This window comes from Saccopteryx leptura, chromosome 2, assembly GCF_036850995.1.
Source record: "Saccopteryx leptura isolate mSacLep1 chromosome 2, mSacLep1_pri_phased_curated, whole genome shotgun sequence".
NCBI classification, from domain to species: domain Eukaryota; kingdom Metazoa; phylum Chordata; class Mammalia; order Chiroptera; family Emballonuridae; genus Saccopteryx; species Saccopteryx leptura.
Genome location: NC_089504.1, coordinates 222,600,768 through 222,622,736, shown reverse-complemented (window position 1 = coordinate 222,622,736; position 21,969 = coordinate 222,600,768). Strand labels below are relative to the sequence as shown.

The 21,969-nt window shown below is 45.9% G+C and overlaps 1 protein-coding gene across 1 annotated transcript in view; it reads right to left on the bottom strand.

Moving 5' to 3' along the window:
• Nucleotides 1–994: 994 nt before the first annotated feature.
• Nucleotides 995–21,969, bottom strand: part of SETD4 (SET domain containing 4) — a 96,403-nt gene continuing 75,428 nt past the window's right edge. The window contains exons 13-16 of the transcript XR_010749333.1: nucleotides 7,191–7,237; nucleotides 6,501–6,575; nucleotides 3,360–3,452; nucleotides 995–1,865 (exon numbers count right to left, since the gene is read on the bottom strand). The gene's annotated coding sequence lies outside the window, so the exon portion shown is untranslated. The remainder of the gene's footprint in view (nucleotides 1,866–3,359; nucleotides 3,453–6,500; nucleotides 6,576–7,190; nucleotides 7,238–21,969) is intronic.

Here is a 21,969-nt window from a genome sequence, read left to right as displayed (position 1 = left end):
ATATTTTATCGGGTGTCTACTCTGCACCAGGCATCAGGATAGAACAGTGAATGGGACACAGCCTTGCCCCCAGGGCCTACGCTCCAACGGAGTAGATGGGCACCTCACAGGTTCTATATAAAGGGTTACATAAGCATCATCTGATTTAATTCTCACAACTCTATATAGTGGGTCATATTATCCCCATTTTACATGTGAGGAAACTGAGGCTCAGAGGAATGAGTGCTCTGCCAAGGATTCAGAAGAGTCAGTGGCAGAATCAGGACTCAAAATCAGACACAGCTCCTCTAAAGCCCAGCACCGACACCTGTGCACCCCGCTGTAAGTCCCCAGTGGTGGAACAGGCATTATGCACTGAGAGCCATGTGGTATACGGGTGGAGGCCGGGTCCTGCAGAGCGCGGGGGAGGGGTGCTGGGCCCTGCTTCCAAGAAGCAGAGTGTCAGCTGTCTGCAAGGATTATTAGTACGTGAGGACTCTAGGTGCAAGAGCGCACCCATCTGCTCATCAGCATTCATTATAAATAATAAATTCTCCCAAACTCAACTCTCACATTTGGTGGGGCAGGGGAAAAGGGAAAGAAGTCATTCTCAAAAGTGATAATTATAGTAAAAGTAAAATCCAACAAGAAGATTAATACCAAAAGGGTCATCAACACATCCTGCAATTTCCCCATAAAGGGTAAGAAGTTAGGTTCAGGGCAATGGATTTCACGGGGCTCCCCCTCCCCCGTTTATGGAGACTAATGATGAAGATCATTTACTGGAATTTTCAGGGGGCCAAACACAGCAACTGAGGTGGAGATTTTTCTTCTGTATCAAGAGCGTGTTTTGCGGGAGGGGGAGGGGCACAAAGAAAACTAGATAGAAGGTGACGGAGGACAATCTGACTTTGGGTGATGGGTATGCAACATAACTGAATGACAAGATAACCTGGACATGTTTTCTTTGAATATATGTACCCTGATTTATTGATGTCACCCCATTAAAATTAATAAAAATTTATTTATTAAAAAAAAAGAGTGTGTTTTGCAAGGCCTAGCCATCCAGAACAGAGAATGAGGAACCAAACTCTAAAAAGACACTTCACTCGAACAAATGTAATAACATCAGCACCTCTAAATTTCACGGACCTCTTAGACAGGTACCCTAATTCAAGACTGTACCTAACAAAAACCACCAAAGCTAACATCAGACTGAGGGGTCAGCCCGCTGCCCATTGCTAAGGCCACTGCTCACAGACATTTCTGGCAAAGTTTTGTTTCCCCCTTAAAACATACTGTTTGCTTGGCAAAAGCCAGGAGACACGAGAACCTCCTACAGCAAAGGTTAATGTAAAGAGAACGTCCCCAGTGACCAGCGGTATTTATCCAGGTATTACTTCCTCCACCTGTGCCAAGTTTACCAAGTAGGTGGGGAGGCTCCTGCTCTTGTGTGAATTCAGCTCGAGTTGCCCGGATACTGCTTCTTGTGCTCCACAGAGAACATAAATCTAATTGTTCCTCTTGTCACTTGAACCAGAAGGATCCCAAATCAGATCATACCGCTGAACCACAAGACTGAACGTTGTGCATTTGAACTCCATGTGGCTTGCCAAGGCTGCCTTCTGACCCCAGAGGCGGCAAGCAATACAATCAAGGACGTGTTTTGGGATCTCAGCGAAGACAGCCAATAGTCAAGAACCCCTCCCCTGGGCAGGCGCCTGTTGGGGTGTTCTCATTCCTAATTGCTTCTGATGTGAGGAGCTGATTGCTGAGGTCTCTGCCATTCTGCGGCCAGATTGCTGACGTGTGTTCAAAACACTCTCATCAACTGCCACTTATAGGCACAAGTGTGAGGACCATTCATTCCAGGGTGTACTTGGCTTCTACGGATCAAAAGTAAAGAAGAGATTTTTTTAAAAATAAGCTCATAAAAGGATACAATTGTACATGTAATTCTAGGAGTAAACTTTAAAAGCTGTAGCTACTGTGGAATCTGGCAACTCTTAAAATAAGGGGACCAAATGCCATGGAAATGTTAAAGTCATCCTTTCATGAAGTCAACATTCTTTTTCTCTTGGGTGTATTTTCATGCCCAAGCCCTTGTCACAGTTGTGATTAATGAATTATCTGCCCTTTTTTTACGTAATGCTGGTATCCCTTGTTACTCCGTAACTCCCTTGGGTTGGGGGTGGGGGTACCCAAGCCTCATCTGTGTGCGTTCCTGATGCCCAGAATATTCACTAGCACAGAGGAAGGACTCAAAAACAACGCCACTACTATCTTTGTGATAGTACTGAGATTCCGTGATCCCGCGTCCCTTGTTACAAACCCTCTGCCTCACTTCCTAGTTTCTTTTATTACTATAGTTATGCAAGGTGTTACCGAGCTGAAGGGTCCATGGGACCTCCCTGTGCACTTTTAACTTGCCACTTCCTGGGAATCTGTGATTATTCAAAGTCTTGGATTTCACCTAGACAGGGGGACTGCCCCTTCAACCATGTCACTCCAACAATGGCCCAGTGGTCTCGTCTTTCTGGATTACACCAGCTCTACTTTCAATAATCTGATGTCCCAGGCAACCTAATAGCCGCTAGAAGCTCATTACTGTCTCCCTCTGACCCTGGACAGAGCAGGTCACATTATACAGCAGCCACCCTTCTGAGGCAGCCCCCCTGAATGCCAAGGATGATAGCAATTTTCCTATAATGTCCTACAATGTATTCTTTTCTGTCTTCTCCACACAGACACCACCAAAAAGCTGTCACATGGCAGTCATTTTCAAGAAGAACTAGCTGGAAAGCCAAGGGTCAGGGAGGGATGTCCTGGTGATGAGCCATCATTCCCTCAAGGTCGCAGGTTGGCAGTGACATCCAGAGGTGCATGTCTGGGCTCCCCGTCACTGGGCCAGGCGTGTCTAAGGGTTACTCAGCCACATCCGCAGCAGCCTCACGTTACACAGAGAACCAGGCCACTGCTGGGCTGCCAAGAGCCTTGGAAAACTGTACAAATTTCATTAAAGATAAACGAACATCTTCCCATGTCACAATATTTGGATAACGCCTCGCCCCTCCCAGCTCCCCTCAAAAGCTACCACTGATTCCACTTTGACACTCCTGGCTCGAATCACATAATCAGATTCAAACTTTCAAACAAATTGCAGTTCAGATATTCACTAACTTCCCTGCGGGCCCAGGGAACACAACCCGGGCCCGCTGGATATGCAGAGAGAGTCAGGGTCTGGGGGCAAAGTGGAGTCAGGATGCAGAGTGTTCCACGGAGAGCTGACCAGCTGCTCCCGCCGGCCCCGAGCTGAGCCCACTCTCTGTGGTTCTTCCTCCTCCTCGGATTGTTCTACAAGACAAAAAAAAAAATCTTACCTTAACACGCACGCCAGTCTCTGTGGGTCCGAAAACAACGGCCGTCCAACTTCCCAGCACCAACACCAGCTCAGAGCATCACCTCCGCTTGACCTTGTTGTACAAACAGATGGCAAGAGAAATACAAGGGGAACACCTTTGAGAGCCTCTCCAGACAGAGAAGCTGGGCTTCCAGGGAAGAGGAAAAGAAATGAAAACCAATTTTTATTACTTCCTGGACAAAAGCAGGAGAGAGGGAAAGAGGGCCGGAGGAGGAGGGACAAATGATCTTAGTCATGAAAGAGTTTTAATACAGCAACACACTGAAGACCTTGCACATCCGGGCGGTGAGTCCAGAAAGGGACAAGCAGCCCGCCCTCTCACGGCTTTTGTAGCAGAAAGTCAGGTTTATTCATCCAGCTTTTTAAAATCAGTAAGGTACTTTCATATACAGAAAATCATTTAAAACTCACAGCCCTGAGCTATTCTACCCACTTTACAGATGGGGAAACGGACACAGAGAGATGTAGTGCCAGCCGGAACAGTGGTATCGGCCCACAGTTCAGTAAAAAGATGAAAGAAGCAGGTGACAATTGTCTGCTACGTTTGGGGAAAAAAAACAAATAAAGCATAGGCCCCAGAAAGGGGTGTGGGAGTATTCATCCCCCCCTCTGTGGCGGGCCTGGGACTACAGAGACAGAACTTCAGAGAGAGGCATTTATTCTTCCCCTGACAATTCAAAGAGAATAGTCCCTAAGCTCATTTCAAACATGATTCATAAAACATTGTCCCCAAAGAGAAATCTACCCAGAAACATGAGATGAGAGAGTTATAAACAAAGGGCCCCAGCTGTTACTTGAATCAGTCTGTCCAGCCTCTGATGGGACAGCTGCTTAAGTCAAAATATCAAAGGACTTTAAAGGCAGCAGCTCACCTTGAAGTGACTGGAATACGACCCGGTCTGCAGATGGAAACAGGGCTCTCGAAGGCCAGGCCCATAGTAGCAGTGTGAGGTCAAGTCCACCACTCAAGCGCCAAGACTACCTTCTGACTTTGCCACAAGGGAAGAAAGCGGGCTTCCCCACCCACCTCAGTGTCCCCGAGGCTCCACAGGAGCCCACTCATTAAACATGAATACGCTCACATCTGATTCCACAGTGGAAACGGATGTGGCCTTGGGGAACAGAGCAGAAGGGAGAGGGGTTGACAGGGTGCAGCGAGAGGAACGTGGTCCCAGGTTCTGCCCCTCACGGTCCCGCCTTCCTGTTTCCCTGTGGGGGAAAAAAGCGCTCGGCCTCCCCATCTCACAGAGCTGGACTGAACCCTGTTGACACTTCCCCGGTGCTGGGCCTGTGTGACTGCACTGCCCCTACCGTTAGAGAGAATTTGGGGGTGCAGCACCCTGGGCAGATGCTATGGAGAGCAAAAAGCACATTCCCCAAGTGCTGGCATACAAAATAAGTCAGGGGGATGCGGAGAAAAGGCGAGCTGATGGCCCCGAAAAAGGCACAGCCGCCCCATCAGCCCGGCCCCAGAGAGACCCCGAGAGCCCCAGCACCCTGCTGTGCCCCGTGGGCTGGGAGTGAGGTACTCCACACACACACACACACTCACTCACACCGGACATAGGGCACAGAGTCACTTTCGATTAGACCTGGGTTACAGATTTTATATTCTAATACACCAGAAATGTGCTCTAACTGTGAAATGACTTAGCCTCCCTCCATTTTCCAAGCTTACTCTTCAGAAAGTTGATTCCAGGTTTCTCTTTTCACTCGAAGAGCAGTAAAGGATTTGGCCCATTTTGTGGTCTTTTCATGGTTTATTATTATTATTATTATTATTATTATTATTGTAAAATACACATAATATAAAGTTTACCATCTCGACCACCGTCTCCGGGCACACGGCTCAGTGGCACTCACTCAGTGTGTTCTCACTGCTGTGCAGCGTCAACACCATCCATCTTTTGAACTTCCCCAATGATCCCAAACAGTAACTCTGCATCCATGAAACACCAACCCCTCGACTCTGCTACCCCCAGCCCCTGGCACCCCCCGTCCACTTCCTGTCTGTAAGGATGTGACTCCTAAGCAGAGTCACATGGCCTTGGCCCTGTTGTGACTGGCTCATTTCACAAGGCATAATAAACATTAGCCTCATGGTTCATTCACGTTGGACCTTTTACTACCGTGATGTCACTGCCCAAACTCATGATGCTTGGGCCCAGGGGTCTGTCTCTGTCTCAGTGGCTTCCAGAGCCCCTCTTCCTGTTCAGTGCCTTCCACATGACAACCAGCTCCCACCAAAGGCCCAAACCATTGAAGAAAAACACTTCAATTCTCACACACATCCCGTCTCTCACTCACAAGCCCCAAAGCGACCCCATCATCTCTGGGAACTTCCTGGGGTGCCCTCCTGCCTACACAAGAGAACTGCAGCCCTATCCCAGCCTCAGGGCTCTTCCATCTCTGCCTTTCTCCCCCAGATGGGAAAGTATACTTTTGAAAACAAAACACCCCCTGCCTCTGCCCACAGGGGCAAGGCCACTCCCTGTCTCCTGGAGACAAAGCCCTCCTCTCCCCTTGGAGATCAGAAGTAGGGGAAAATACCCCAGTAAGTTATCCTGCACTATAAAGGTGTTTGTATACTCTCTAACTCTGGCTTCTTTGGTCCTATTTTTATTACATTATGTTCAGTTTACATCCAAAGGGAGGAATCGATTAGAAACACATACTTTAAATATCCTCAGAAGGTTCTCCTGCTGTCCTTGGGAGATGGTACAGAGAATACGGAGAGAGCTTTCAAGGACAGAAGACGTGTCTAGGAGCAGTTCTGCAGATTAGACAGAAACACGCTGCAGTCTTGTTCACAGCTGTGTCCCCTGTGAAGACTGCAGGTATATTGTTGGTGCTCAATAAATAACTAATGCACGAAGTTTGAAGTCAATGCTAGGATGAAGGGAGGGACTGGGTGCCCCCTTGAGCACCACCTTCACCTTGGAGCAGTTAGGGTAACACTGCTGCTTAGAGAGGGAGCTTTGGGAAAACCCAGGAGTCAGGCCCAATGGCTGTTGGCTCCTGGCTCACTGCACGAGTGTGGGCCCATGTGGACTCGCAGACAGAGGCCTCCTTGTGCACCTTCCCAGCCCATGCACCTTACCCAGCATCCCTCTCAGCGGCAGCCACATGCAGTGCACGGACACTCCAGTCTTGGGTTCTCTTGACAATGAGATGTCTGCAGCGACAAGGGCAGAAAGCTGCCTCAGACTTCCACCTGCTCACTTTCCTGCCCCCCGAGTTCCAGCGCCCGGGGAGGTGGACTCACTGCACCGACAGGTAACCCACCTTCACCCTTCCATCCCAGACATTCAAGCTTCAGACAGTCAAAATAGGGAGAAGGCTGCTTTCCTACCCCTTTTCAAGAGTATTGGGGAAGAATAGTCCTTTTGCTAAAAACAGACACAGGTTGACGGCTGTGGATAATCACAGCCTGTAAATTAGTCACAGCCCCCGACCTAGACAAGATGCACAAGGCAGAAATGCCCTGGCCATGAGGGTCATCCACTTCTCAGCAGGACAGAGGAAGCAAATGTCCAATGAAGAAGCCCCATCAAAAACAATGGATAAGACTCCTCTGACCCATCCTCAGTAGTTGGGCCATTTCTGGCAACAGGCCTGCCATTTTTGTCAGTTGAACCAATGCATGGAGTTGTGTCTCCAAAGACCACCCCTCGCCCCATCTCTGGATCCAGCATGCTTGAACTTGAGACCAGAAGACTGGAAACCATCCTGACAAAAACCAGGGGGGGGGGGGTAGGTAACCCATGAGGAACACAAAGGCGTCACCCACCTCTGGTCAGAAGAGTTAGTCTCCATTTATGTAAAACTCTGGGGCACCTGCAGAAATAATGACACGCAGTTGAATATGCTGCTCCTCACTTCAAGCCACCGCATCATGGCCACTGAGACCCAGAAGAGTCTGCCACTGAGGCCCAGGAAGAAGGGGAAAGTAGTTCGATGCTGAGGTTTTGTGGTGAGCCAAAGGGAAACCTCTCTAGAGTCTGCTGTTTCCATCTCACCCAGCTACTTTATCCCCACATGGCTGTGGTTTGGGCTTTAAACAAGTTGAAAGATAAGCAAATATGCTTCCTCCAAGGTCACATGTGACTGCCCTCAGGATGCCGTGTGGTTCCCGAGTGCCGGCAGCACAGTAAAAAGCCACAATCCGTGCACACTCAACCACAGAACCCCCACCTAGTACAAACCAGTGCTGAAGCAGAGGGTCCCATCCAAAGAACAAAAGTCAACCTGACTAAAAGGTGAGACAACCAGCCTCTTTTGCCCACTGATCTTTTTGAAGTGAGAAATGTGAAAGTCAGGGAAATCAGGTGGGTAATTCAAACCATGATAAAACGCTACCAGACATCACGAACGATGTCTTAACACCACAGGAAACAAAAGTTACAGAAGGCACTGACCACCTAGATCTGCACTGTCCAACACAGTAGTCACTAGACACATGTAGCTATTTAATTTTTAACTCATTAAAATGAAGTAAAACCTAAAATTCAGCTCCACAGTCCGACTAACCACACATTTCAAGTGCTCAGTAGGCACATGTGGTCAGCAGCTGCCATATTGGCCAGCACAGATATAGAACATTTCCATCCTCACAGAGGGTTCTATTGCACGACATAGGACTCAGTTCTAAAAAAAGGAGGAAGGATGGGAGTTTAAAGAGAACTTAGATTTTGTTTGTTTTCATTCAGAAACCTAAGTATCTACTGTGGACCTCTCGTGGCAGTTCCTGAAGGTGTACACAAACACAACGAACACGGAAATGACTTGAAGCAAGACTCTGCAAGCGCAGACCAATGTTGCTCCTTTGTACTGAAAAACAGAATTTGTTTCTGTTGGGATCTTTTTACCAGGTAAGTGCCCCCCCCCCCCCCGTACTTCTCAGAATAAAATAAAGATCAAGTCATTTAAAACAGAACAGGGGTCAGCTTTACTCGTCATTTGGTCCAGAATGGCCAACAAAGCAGGTGACAGGCAGAACCTTTGCTTTATCACTTTGGCTTTTCACGTCTCGTAGCCCAACCTCTCAAAATCTCCTGCAATCCCTCCAATGTTCCCTCCCGTTCATGGTGAGGAGGGTAACAGGAAAAGCATAGGTTCTGAAGTCAAACACTATCGATAAACTATATGGCTTTGAGCAAAGTACTCAATCACACAAAGCCTGTTTTCACCTCTGAAAATTGGGTTATAAAATGGAACCTCACTGGCTTGTTGATAATTACATTAACATTAATAGTGGAATTACTATTTGTGCTGTCTCTCTCTCTCTCAATAGCATAGCTTTGTTTATGAACTGCATTGTTTTGCTTGGTCTAAAAAGCTTGTCCTCTAATGCCCAGTGGACATTTCAGCTGGGCACACAGTCTAATACCCTGAGGGCTCGTTGCTTCCTTGGTTCCAACCCCGGCATGCAGTTCAATCCACATCCTGAAACAAAGCAATGGTAGGACAAAAGTGGATCTTTGAAATGGCTAAGAACATTGGTAAACCTCTATAAGTCTGATTGAAGAAAAGAGGGAAGGGCACAAATAAAGAAGATTAGGAATAAAAATAGAAACAGAAATATAGATGCACAAATTAAAATGGTAGAAAATGATAAACAATTTTAACCAATGATTTGAGAATTTAATCAAAATGGAGCAATACCTAGAAAAGATTTTTGTCAGAAGTGACTATAGAAGAAACAGAAAAACCTGAGTGGTCCTATAAAACTTAATCATTAATTTAAAATCTTTCCTCCACTGAATGCTATGTACATGACATGGGGTTAAGCCTCTCTTTGTTTTATTGTGGAAATGTTCAGGTATAGGCAAAAGTAAAAATAGTAATAATAGTTATAATTTCCCCCAAAAAAATAGTTTTGCAGGTAAGTCTTATCAAACATTAAAGAAAGAAAGATTCTAATCTCATGAAACTTTTTTTTTGATAGAGACAGAAAGAGTCAGAGAGAAGGATAGATAGGGACAGACAGATGGGAAGGGAGAGAGATGAGAATCATCAATTTTTTGTTGTGACACTTTAGTTTGTTCATTGATTGCTTTCTCATATGTGCCTTGACCATTGGGGCTACAGAGACCGAGTAACCCCTTGCTCAAGCCAGCGACCTCGGGTTCTAGTTGGTGAGCTTTGCTCAAACCAGATGAACCCGCGCTCAAGCTGGCGACCTCAGGGTCTCAAACCTGGGTCCTCCACATCCCAGTCTGACACTCTAACCCAGGGGTCCCCAAACTACAGCCTGTGGGCCGCATGCGGCCCCCTGAGGCCATTTATCTGGCCCCTGCCGCACTTCCAGAAGGGGCACCTCTTTCATTGGTGGTCAGTGAGTACTGGAGTACTATATGTGGCGGCGCCACAAAGCACAGTGTCGCTCACCTACAGTACTACTTCCGGTGACGTGAGACGTACGAGTCACGGCTCCAGAAGCGCGTCATATCATTTGTGGCTAGCAGTGACAACTATGGAACCAGACATTGACCATCTCATTAGCCAAAAGCAGGCCATAGTTCCCATTGAAATACTGGTCAGTTTGTTGATTTAAATTTATTTGTTCTTTATTTTAAATATTGTATTTGTTCTCGTTTTGTTTTTTTACTTTAAAATAAGATATGTGCAGTGTGCATAGGGATTTGTTCATAGTTTTTTTATAGTCCAGCCCTTCAACGGTCTGAGGGACAGCAAATTGGCCCCCTGTGTAAAAAGTTTGGGGACCCCTGCTCTAACCACTGTGCCATTGCCTGGTCAGGCTTATAAAACTTTTTGAATAAAAGGAAACAGTATAACACATTTTTATGCTAACATATAATCTTGATGACCAATGTAGACAAGGATTAGACAACAAGGAAAATGTTCAGCCACAGGACCTATGCTGAGAACTGGCTATGTCCATGCAGAGGATGAACTCCACAGTGACTTTGCCCTTCAACTAAAAGAAAAGACGTATTTTATATAAAAAGTTGTATCATCCTTCCCATCTCACATTGTGATTTATTTTAATTAAACTGCAATGCTTCCATTAATATCTGATATATCCACACAGGTGCAGGGTGTTGTTGTGCATAGAAGTGAGGAATATGTCCTGTCTCCACCCACTGCCCTGGCTCCTGGACACCCAGAAAGCACAGGGGACCTCCAGCCCATGTGTTCCAGTGGAAATCCTAAGCAGTGTGAGCAGTGAGGATGTAGGTGACTCCTAATGGTTTTGCAGCTGCTCAACTCCCTTCCCCAGGTGACTATTCAAAGAAATGATTTTATCTGAATGAGTCTCCTGAATCAGCCAGGTACATACAGGCTGCAGCGGCCCAGGGCCATGGCTCAGGAGAGGCTAACTTCTTTGCCCAGCTCCTCTCGTTAGAAGCAAAGCCCACTTCTCGCCACCCCTCCCAAGAGGTGTCCCATCAGTAACATCAGAGGTTCCAGCTGTCACCTCCTTTACTCCTTTGTCCCTCCTGCTAGCAGTGTGGCCTTGTTCATAGGATTAGCCCAACGATACATGACCTTGCTAAGTGAAACCCTTTCCTGTTTCAACCACACCCCACTGATGCTTTCACCAATTAAACTGATTATTATTGAACTTGCACCTATTAACAACCCCTAAGTTATTAACTGTTCCCATACTTGAATGATATGTGTCCACACTCCTGCACCATTTTAAGCATGTATGTTCCAGAAGTCTTGGCTGAGCTGTGGACAAAGCTTGTGGAGACAACCCATCTACACATGTGGCATCCACTAAGCACCATAGAGGCCAGAAGCCTCGCAAAAATTCTTGAATATCTGTTGAGCTTGGGGCAGGTAGAACATGGCCAAGTAAGGGGAATCAGCAGATGGTAGGAACAGAGGACATTGCAGGGTTTCCTGGGAAAACACCTACTACCCTGGATAAAGGGTTGGACGGATGGGCCAATCTCACCAACAAGACCTAAGGGATAGAGGGTAATGGTAACTCTAGGTATGCCAAACGCCTCTGCCTAGAAGCTGCCCCAACTTCAACCAACTTAGCAGTGTGTACCTGAGTTGGGAAGGAAAATAGGGTATGGAATACAAACAATTAAGGAAACAATTAAATACCAGAAGAGCTAGCACCCAAAATCTCCACAGAGGAACTCCCTCCAGGAGAACAGAGATTGAAAAGGTGTTTCTTTACCAGCAGGAGTGGGGTAAGCCTGAGGATAATACAAGACCAGGAGGCAACACACACTAGGTCTTCCCTACTCCTACCCCCCACCACACCCCCACCCCGAAGCAAGTATGAGCAGCCTGAAGGAGTCTCATTACTCCGGAAACGTGGTGCTCCCAAGACCAAAGGGAGCTCTCTCTGCAAGTCCAACTTAGAAAACTGCTGAAAACCACACGGATTGCCCCTGCTATGTCACATGACAACTCTTGACACCAATCACTATGGTGGGAAGAATGTGGTACCATGATTGGCACACGCCTGAGTCAGGTGCCCCCTGGGCCAGCATCCCACATCCACACGTGATGGGGAAGGAATGGCAGGACTCCAAAGGTGAAGAGAAGAGCTCCTATGGAGGGAGGAGTGCTGAACAGACCCAAACAGCAGATGTCTTTGCTTGAGAAACTTCTAGACTGTCCACCTAAAAATGGGTCAGGAATAAAAGGTTTCAATGAGCTAAAATCAGAAGATACAAAGATGAGAGTTTAGGAAGATAAGTGTCACATCTAAAGGGGATAATAAGGAAAAAGATAAAGAGCTCAGACAACCTAACAGAAGTGCTGGAATGAAGAGGATAAAAACAATCAGGGGAAGACCAGAAAAAGCTACCATGGAGACACACCTCCTAGCACTATGGACAGACAGATGTTATTGCATTTCGTCCTCCTGAACAGCCCCACTCAGCAGGTGACTGTCCCCAGGAAGAGCTGGGAAATCTGAGTTTCACAGGGCAGATAAACCAAGGTCATTCAGCTCATTAGGCAGCAGATTTGAAAATCAAACCTGAAAACCCCTCCCATGGCATTCCACATCTCTCTGCTACCTTACCCGCACCCTCAGCCCCCTCCTACACCATGCTGTCTCCTCTGTTCCACAGGTTAGAAAGCCAAATCTTGAGGGTTTCGGAACTGGTACATTTTTTAAAATATAGCAATAGCCATGTTAGAGGTTAGTGTTTAAGAATTCAGTATCTACTGAGAATGTAACAGGATTAGAGGGAAGAGAATTGGAAAACCAGAAAGGCGGAAAGCGGTGCTTCTCAGATGTCAGTGCTGAAAGCTTCTCTGCACCTTGCAGGTCCTCGTCCTCAGGGACTCGGATTCCTGGGTCTGGGCAAGACCTGGGTACAGCAGCTTCATGAGCACCATGACTGTGCAGCAGACCACTAGCAGGCCAGTGTTCAGAAACACAGCAGAGAAATCAGGGAGAATGAGTGCCAGCAAAGTTTGACAGAGGAGAAGAAAGTTGTGCGCCCTCTCATACTGTGAGGACTGGAAAAGAACAAGAAACATGTCAAAGACCACCACTAAATCTACTTACCTGCTTTTTTTTTTTTTTTTTTTTTTTTTTTTTTTTTTTTTTTACAGAGACAGAAAGAGAGTTAGACAGACAGGAGTGGAGAGAGATTAGAAGCATCAATCATCAGTTTTTTGTTGCGACACCTTAGTTGTTCATTGATTGCTTTCTCATATGTGCCTTGACCGTGGGGCTACAACAGACCGAGTAACCCTGTGCTCAAGCCAGCAACCTTGGGTCCAAGCTGGTGAGCTTTGCTCAAACCAGATGAGCCCGTGCTCAGGATGGCGACCTCGGGGTCTCAAACCTGGGTCCTCCGCATCCAAAGTCCGATGCTCTATCCACTGCGCCACCGTCCGGTCAGGCATCTACTTATCTGCTTTTGAAGATGGACATCATCTTTGTCCCAGAAAGAATATTCCGGAAGAGCTAGGTGACTACATCATTAAGTGGCAAAGTACCAAACCTAAGCTAAGGTTTAAAACAATGGTCAATATTTGCTCTAAGGTCATAAAAGAGTCCAGAGAGAAAATAAGAGGAAAGAATACACTAAGTCAATGTTATTTTTTTTTCATTTTAAATAGATTTTATTCACTGATAATATTAAACATTCACTAATAATATATTTTAACCCTTTGAGTAGTGAGCTTTTTCAGCTCCCTGACCCACAGGAGTGTTTTGGTTTTTTTCAAAAAATGAAATTAGTTCCAGTTATAGTTTTATTAACTTAAAATCATGCTTGTTTGATAACCAATTTATGGAAACAAGAAGAACATACATTTGCCTTTTTTTAATGTTGCCTTACACATTTTTAAAATAAAAATATTTGTTATCTGGATGGTCAGGAGGCATGAGGATGTACATGAACATTCGTACTACTCAAAGGTTTAAATAACAGCTAACATTCAAGCAGTGCTTCTGATGGGCCAGCTTCCTGGCATAGATCAAACTCATTTAATTCTATCTCACCTACAAGATAGGTATTGTCTGCATCTCAATTTTACAGTTGAGGAAACTGAGGCACAGAAACTTAAAGAAACCCAAAGTCACACAGATAGTAGTAGAGGGCACCATTCTTCACCCAGTCCTGTCTCTTTTCCCTGTCACTGATTCTCCCACAAAGAATCATCTGAATCCACCTAAATAGCCCCTTCCTCCAATCCCAGAGTCAGCAGCTCAAAGTATACAGAAAAGCCATCGACTTGGAGCACACAGGACACCTTAAGTTAACACGTGGCTCGCTCTGCAAGGAGAGGGCCTGTACCTCACATCAAAGCCTTAACTTCCAGAGGAACATCAGATGAGGATGCAGTGAGTTATACTGAAGGGCCACACACAGTCTTCCTGGGGCCTCAGGACCCAAACCATATTTTCCGCATTCCTAGGAAATCTCAAACTCTCCTTTCAAACAACACAGTCCATGAACTCTCACCCAGACCTACTAAGCAAGCCCCAGGCGCTCGATTGAACAAAGCCTTTGTATTTCCACTGGTCGAGGAATAAAGAGGGTTTACTTCCTCCCCTCCCAGGGAAGCAGGACCAAGCAGTGGCCCAAACTTACTCTTAACAGCCCAACACTAGGGCTTATGCCCACTGTAGAGCCAACCCACACCGCCTGTCCTGCTGCCGCCCAAGGCTCCTTGTCCTGACCCTGCATTCCAATCCCGAGCTGGGGAAGGGGAGGGTACATGCCTCCCTCCCCCCCCCCAACCCCCGTGCCGGTGGCTCCACGGAGTCAAAGTTACTGATTTACACTCTGAAAGAAATGCCAGAACTATTATTTAGATGTCAAAATAACTCCAAGAAGAGTACAAGGCTGTTTTGATCATTGGAAACCGAATCCTCGCCTTGCCTGAAATGGGGCTTTCAGACGCAGCGCCTCCTTAACTACCCCTGCGATGTCCCCGCAGATCAGCTTTCCCCTTCAAAGGCAACACCGCGCTAAATTATACGCAATTTCAGAAAGAACAAGTCGTTGTCCTACTTTGAGTCCCCCTTTTCTTAAAAGCATGTTTTCACTGAGATTAATTTATAGCCCAGGGAGATTTGGGGAAAGGGGGGGGGGAGCCTTGAAATTGCAAGTAAAAATAACTAAGAAATCCGCTCACGTCTTAAATATCAAGCGGCCGTTGTTTTGGGAACAGGACCAGATTTGCCTACAGAGCTGCAGGTAAATGGACTGACTGTAGGGTTGGCTGGATCCCGCAGACACTTCAGGGGAAAACTTCTCACCGGGACGCCGCAGTCCTGGAGTAGCTGTAAGGGGAGCCCAGCGCGGGGCACCGCGCGCAGCCTCCAAGCGGTGCATCAAAGGGAGGGCGGTCAAAGGGAGGAAAGTCGGGGCAGAGAGGCGCCCTCACCTGGCAGCAGGGCTGTGAGGCTAATTACTAAATGCTCTCACAGCAGTCAGGAGGGGTCAGCAAGATTGCTCAGGGCACCCTGCTGCAGTTTCCCATCAAACATTTCTGTGCCCCTGATAATTGTGCCCTGACGCCTCCTATCACAGTAGCCACAGACATGCTCATCTATGTCTATGCTAAATAAGACTTTTCCATAACTTAAATCTTTTTTTTTTTTAGAAAAGATATCACCTTAGGCTTTTTTATATTCACTTTATACACATTAAGGGATGTTTTCATCGGTTGTTTCTGTAACAATTGCTTTGTCAAATCAGTATATCTGGTTACTAGTTGAAGGAGCCCCAGGAGAGCCTATGAGGCAGCTAGTACCAGGGTTATTCACCCAGCTCAGGGAGAAAAACATCCCTACACTTACCAACTTTGGCATACAGACACTTTAGTCCCTCCATGTCCAGCATGTTTGGGTTATTAAGATGCACAGTCCTGAAAGGAAAAGATGCTTTCAGTAGGACAGGGGATTAAGTGCCTGCACTGTGGCTGTGATTTGTGGAGGCATTTCCTGAGGCCTTGGGTTCTCAGGTTCTCTGCTAGAACTGCCATAACAAAATACCACAGTCTGGGTGGCTCAAACAGCAGGCATTTATTTTCTCACAGTTCTGGAGGCTGGAAGTCTCAGATTAAAATGTTGGTGGGTTGGGTTTCTCCTAAGGCCTCTCTCCTCGGCTTGTAGATGTCCATCTTCTCCCTGTCCTCATGGCCTTTCCTCTATGCGTAAAAATCCCTGGTGTCTTTTCCTCATCTTTTTTTTCTCTTTTTAAAGAGAGAGAGGAAAGGAAAGAGATGAGAAACATCAACTCATAGTTCTGTCACTTTTGTTGTTCATTGATTGTTTCTCATATGTGCCTTGACCCGGGGGCTCAAGTCAAGCCAGTAACCCATTGCTAAAGCTAGCAACGTTGGGCTTCATGCCAGTGACCTTGAGATTGTGTCAATGATACCTGCTCAAGCTGGCAATCCCACACTTAAACTGACAAACCTGCACTGAAGCCAGATGAGCCTGTGCTAAAGCCAGCAACCTTGGGGTTTCAAACCTGGGACCTACATCAATGTCCCAGGTCAATACTTTATCCGCTATGCCACCACAGGTCAGATATCTTTTCCTCTTCTAATAAGAAACCAGTCCTATTGAATTTGGGCCCTGTTGGAATCCATGGGAGTCCGAAAGACCAGAGTAACAGGCTTTATTGAAAGGAAGAAAGGAACCCTGCTGGGCACTTCTCCTGGGGCAGAAGAGCACCTGTTACAGACTAGGGGCCAGTTATATAGTGTTTGGGAGAGCCTGAGGGATACTGAGGCAAAAGTCCTGGTATGTCCGGAATGCCTCTCCTTGGGGGGCTTCGAGCATGTGGGTGTTGAACCAAAAGTCCTGGTATGTCCGGAGCCCCTCCTTGGGGCAGGTTGTCAACTTTTTGGAATTCCTTTGTCTCAGGGGCAATAGTCCAGTAAGGGTGAGGTCTGACAGATGAGCGGAACAGCAAGAGGGCAGTTTGGAATTCACGTATCTATCAGGCCCCACTCTCACAATTTTATTCATTAGTCAGAGTTCTCTGGAGAATCAGAACAAGAGACTTGTTGTTGGGCAAACAAATTCGTAACAAGTGTTTTTTAGGTTTGCTGGCTTGTACTGGGGCAGTGCCATGCATGTATAGTCTATGGAAGGCTGCGGGTGCTTGCCCTCAGGGCGGCAGATTGCAAATTGTGGATTGCCTGCCACAGAGGGGAGGGGCGATTGTTTGCTATTGTTTGCTGGAGAAGGGTTTCTTTTTTTACCCTTGCCGGTTTTGCTGGAGAATCTAGAGAGAGAAGAAATGCGAGGGGCTTGGGAGCCCTGAGAGAAAGGGTAGTGGTCTTTGTTGTAAGGTACCAAAAAGCTGCAAAATTAATATTGATATTCTAGGAGGAAAGGTCAGGCTTTCCTGTCCCATCCTTCCTTTGGGGAGGGGAGGAAGAAGAATGTAGAAGTTTCTGGCTTGCAAGAACAATGAGTCATTTAGTTTTAAATCTAAAATAAAGGTTAACTTTAAAAGTCTTAATGTTTCTGTGTATCCTCTAAACAAATGTCATAAACTTGTGCCATGATATCATGCTCTCCCCCACCCGTGTGTGATCAAGGGTATATAAACAGCCCCTGAAATATTTTTGGGGCTTGCACATGATTTGGGCCATTCACATGCAGGTTCTCATTGAATTTGGGCAGACAGTAAAGAAATGGCGGAGTCGGAGGATGGTGGGCTATTCTGTTTATTGATGTTGGTGTTTCACCAAGACAGGCAAGCCACAAGAGAAGCCAAGGGAAAAGCAGAAAACCTGCTTTTCCCATACAGGGCAAGGAATCAGGGAGGTCCCTGCAATGCTGATAGCAGGAACTAAGAGAGAAAACCCCTGGTCTGTCTCACTTTATAGTGTAGAAAATTAAAGCCTTTAAGCCAATATACAAATAAGGAAGTCTCTGATACAAAGCCACTTATCTGAGGCATAAATGGAATTCCTCATAAGAGTGCACCACCCCACATCATGCAACAGTCAAGGGTGTGGGGAAAAGCTTAGTTTTGAGAAGACCTTAGTATCAGAAGGGAGGGGAAGGCTTAGTCTTAAAACTAAGCCTTAGGCTATAATGACTTTGCCAGTTTACAGCCTGTCTCCCACACCCAAAGCGAGCAAACATATATATTTACAAACTTATTTGACCAACACTAGCCAATGAGGAAGTTATAGCTTCAGGCACTAAATTGCTTACTGGTCCATGGAATTTATTATTTTTCTTCATCAGCATGCGTGACTCTACAATTCCATAAGATTAACAACTATCTGTTGCATGCAATGAATGACGTAGCCAAGAGGCGGTTTATAACTTGAGGTCCTGTAAAGCCAGTAGCCACGGCCACCATCACAGCCACCTGGCCTGTGGAGGTTCTCATTTGATTCAGACAGACAGTAATGAAACAACAGAGCCAAGAACTGGTGGGCAGGCCATTACCTTTAATCCTAGCTCACACCCAGCAGGCAAGTAAATACAACAGTGGGAAAACACTTCCCTTTTCATTCAGGGCTCCCAAAGCCACTGACTCATCCAAGTATTCCTAGAATCAAAGGTTTCTATCTCACCAGCCTTATTCACCTCTGATCCCCATCTCCTTCTCTGTGCACAAACTCTGCACAAACTAGCTTCTCCTTCAGCACTCCGCTATCTTGGCTGCCTCTTCGCTGCAATGCTAATGGCAGGAACCAAGCGAGAGCAAGAGTCCCTGGTCTGCTTCATGTTATAGTGTAGAAAATTAAAGCCTTTAAGCCAATATACAAATAAAGAAGTCTCTGACACAAAGCCACTTATCTGAGGCATAAATGGAATTCCTCATAAGAGTGCACCACCCCACATCATGCAACAGTCAAGGGTGTGGGGAAAAGCTTAGTTTTGAGAAGACCTTAGTATTAGAAGGGAGGGAAAGGCTTAGTCTTAAAACTAAGCCTTAGGTTATAATGACTTTGCCAGCTTACAGCCTGTCTCCCACACCCAAAGCGAGCAAACATATACATCATGTTTACAAACTTATGTGACCAACAGGTCCCTTAGAGGAAGGGTAAAGTGCTGGAAACAGCCCTAGGTTATATTAAACAGATAGAATCAAGACCTACAGACAAATATTTCTGGACCTCAGAGTACCCAACCTCTTTTTGAAGCTCATGACATTTCTACCAGCTGCCCCACACCTGACATCATCAAAGCAAAATGTATCACTGCCTTCTCAGCCTAATGGTCCAATGACATTACCTTAACTTTCCCATTACCTTTTCAATCTTTATTATTTTCTCCTTGTTTCCAGCATTTGATTCCTTTCTTTTCAAGCTCCAAATCCATGCTACTTTATATGATTACATCTGTATCCAACATATCCCATAGAAGTCTTCTCTTTAGACTTCTCTAATACTGAAGACTTACGGTGATGAAGGCCTACTAATGATTATTAGCCAAGTGAAATGGTGGGGGAAAAAATTAAAAAGAAGGACTAGCCCATAGAACAATCTTCTTTGTAGTAAAGATATTTGCATATTTGTGACATATTTTACATAAGACATCTGATTCACACAAATATGGCTGATAATGGCATCAAAACTGGGAAAGCATGGCCTGACCAGGTGGTGGCACAACGGATAGAGCATTGGACTGGGATGAGGAGGACCCAGGTTCAAAACCTCGAGGTCACTGGCTTGAGCGTAGTCTCATCCAGCTTGAGTGTAGGTTCATCCGGCTTGAGCACAGGGTCGCTGGCTTGAGCGTGGGATCATAGACATGACCCCATGATTGCTGGCTTGAGCCCAAAGGTCGCTGGCTTGAAGCTCAAGGTCACTGGCTTCAGTCCAAGGTTGCTGGCTTAAGCAAGGAGTCAGTTGTTCTGCTGTAGCCACCCCTCCCCGTCAAGGCACATATGAAAAAGCAATCAATGAACAACTAAGGAGCCACAACGAAGAATTGATGCTTCTCATCTCTCTCCCTTCCTGCCTGTCTGTCCCTATCTGTCCCTCTCTCTGCCTCTATTGCTTAAAAAAATAAAACTGGGAAAGCACATGTGTTAATACTCTGGGGTGAGAACCACGGCCACATGCTTCCTGTTAGTGGCATCTGAGGTCTTGAAGACCTTCCAGATGGAACCTACATTGTCCATATTTTTTTCTCATTGCTGTTCCCAAATTATTAAACCAAGAAGCATAATATTAAGGTGACCAATTTTTTTACAATGAAAAGGAGGACAAAAATAAATTGAAGAAAACAATATCATAAATAAAAGAAACATTTTATTTATTGCAACAATACATAATATGATAAATGCATAATAAAAACCTTTGTAATATTTTAAATTGTAATTATGCTTACATGCCTATTAATTTTAATAATTGTAAGAAAAAGTGCTCATTTAGATAATATCATCGGAATGAATACTCATAATCGCGTCTCGCCACACTGTACTGCTCCTTGACGAATCGTCATGTCAAGTACAAATACATCACATCACACGCAATGGATCGACTCTGCATCGAATGAATACGGACATTTACAGATTAGTTTTCCAATATCAAAAAGGAGAACATGTAGGAGGACACTTTTCGAGGGAGAACAGAACTTACAAAAGAATGACTGTCCTTCCTAAAGGAGGACGACTGTTCATCTTAATAATATAGGAACAGTAGCTGTGTTCCCCGATTGCTAATTCAAGAACAAATTGTTTATACTTCAGTAAGAAATATTTAGAGTGCGCCATACAAAGCATTATATTCACTTTAAAATCCCAGGGGAAAACCATCTGCTCACTTCATTCAGGGTAACTAAGATGGCTTTAATGTTTCCCACAAATTGATAAACTTTAGACCAGGGGTCCCCAAACTTTTTACACAGGGGCCAGTTCACTGTCCCTCAGACCGTTGGAGGGCCGGACTATAAAAAAAAAAAAAACTATGAACAAATCCCTATGCACACTGCACATATCTTATTTTAAAGTAAAAAACAAAACGGGAACAAATACAATATTTAAAATAAAGAACAAGTAAATTTAAATCAACAAACTGACCAGTATTTCAATGGGAACTATGCTCCTCTCACTGACCACCAATGAAAGAGGTGCCCCTTCCGGAAGTGCTGCGAGGGCCAGATAAATGGCCTCAGGGGGCCACATGCGGCCCGCGGGCCGTAGTTTGGGGACCCCTGCTTTAGATAGAGCCAGGCCTAGAGGACTAAACCATGGAGATAGTTCCTAGGGGAGGCCTAGAAGGACCCACCCCTTTTTAACCATTGGTGAACTGTGGTGAAGAGAAGGAGGCACAGAGATGTGAGAAGGTGGAAACAAGGATTGTAGTCTGTTCTGGCTGCTATGACAAAAATAACACAGCCTTAGTGGCTTAAACAACAAACATTTTCCACAGTTCTGGAGGCTGGGAAGTTGATGGTCAGGATGCCAGCATGGTCAGGTTCCAATGAGAACTCTCTCTCTGGTTTGCAGACATCCATCTTCTCTTGTGCACTCACATGATGGAGAGAGCGAGACACAGAGAGAGAGAGGGCACTCAGGTCTCTCCTTCTGCTAATAAGGGCGCTAATCTCACCATGGGGCCCCACTCTCATGACTGACCTCCTCTAAACCCAACCATCACACTACGGGGTAAGGCTTCAATACATGAATTCAGGGGTGGGAGGTATACAACATGCAGTCTACAATAACAAGCCAACGGTGTACAATTTTTCTATGTGAGGACATCCAGGACAGAGAGTTCTGGCCTCACTACATTTGTCAGGTTATAAAAGAGCTACCTCAAAGGTTGCCCCACGTTCCAATCCAGGGCCCGAACATATCCGAGAAAAATAAGCAGCAGAAAAAGCATGGTCACTCTGAAAGATAACCTGAAGATCGGTTGTCCTAGGCCACTTCAGTTTCCACAGAGCAGGGACCCTGGGCTGCCAGCCAGCGGGGTAACTCCCCAGAAGTGTGGTTACCAAGGGGGAGCCAGCAGGTGTGTCCCGGAGGTACTGCCAGAGCCCAAAACACAGGCTGCAAGTTCACTGTTATGGACAAAAGAACCCACATAGGAGGGTACACCTGCAAACACAACTCTCTCTCACCCAAAGCCATTTTAGGAAGAAAAACAAGGGAGGCTATTGGAGCATGTTTTGCTTT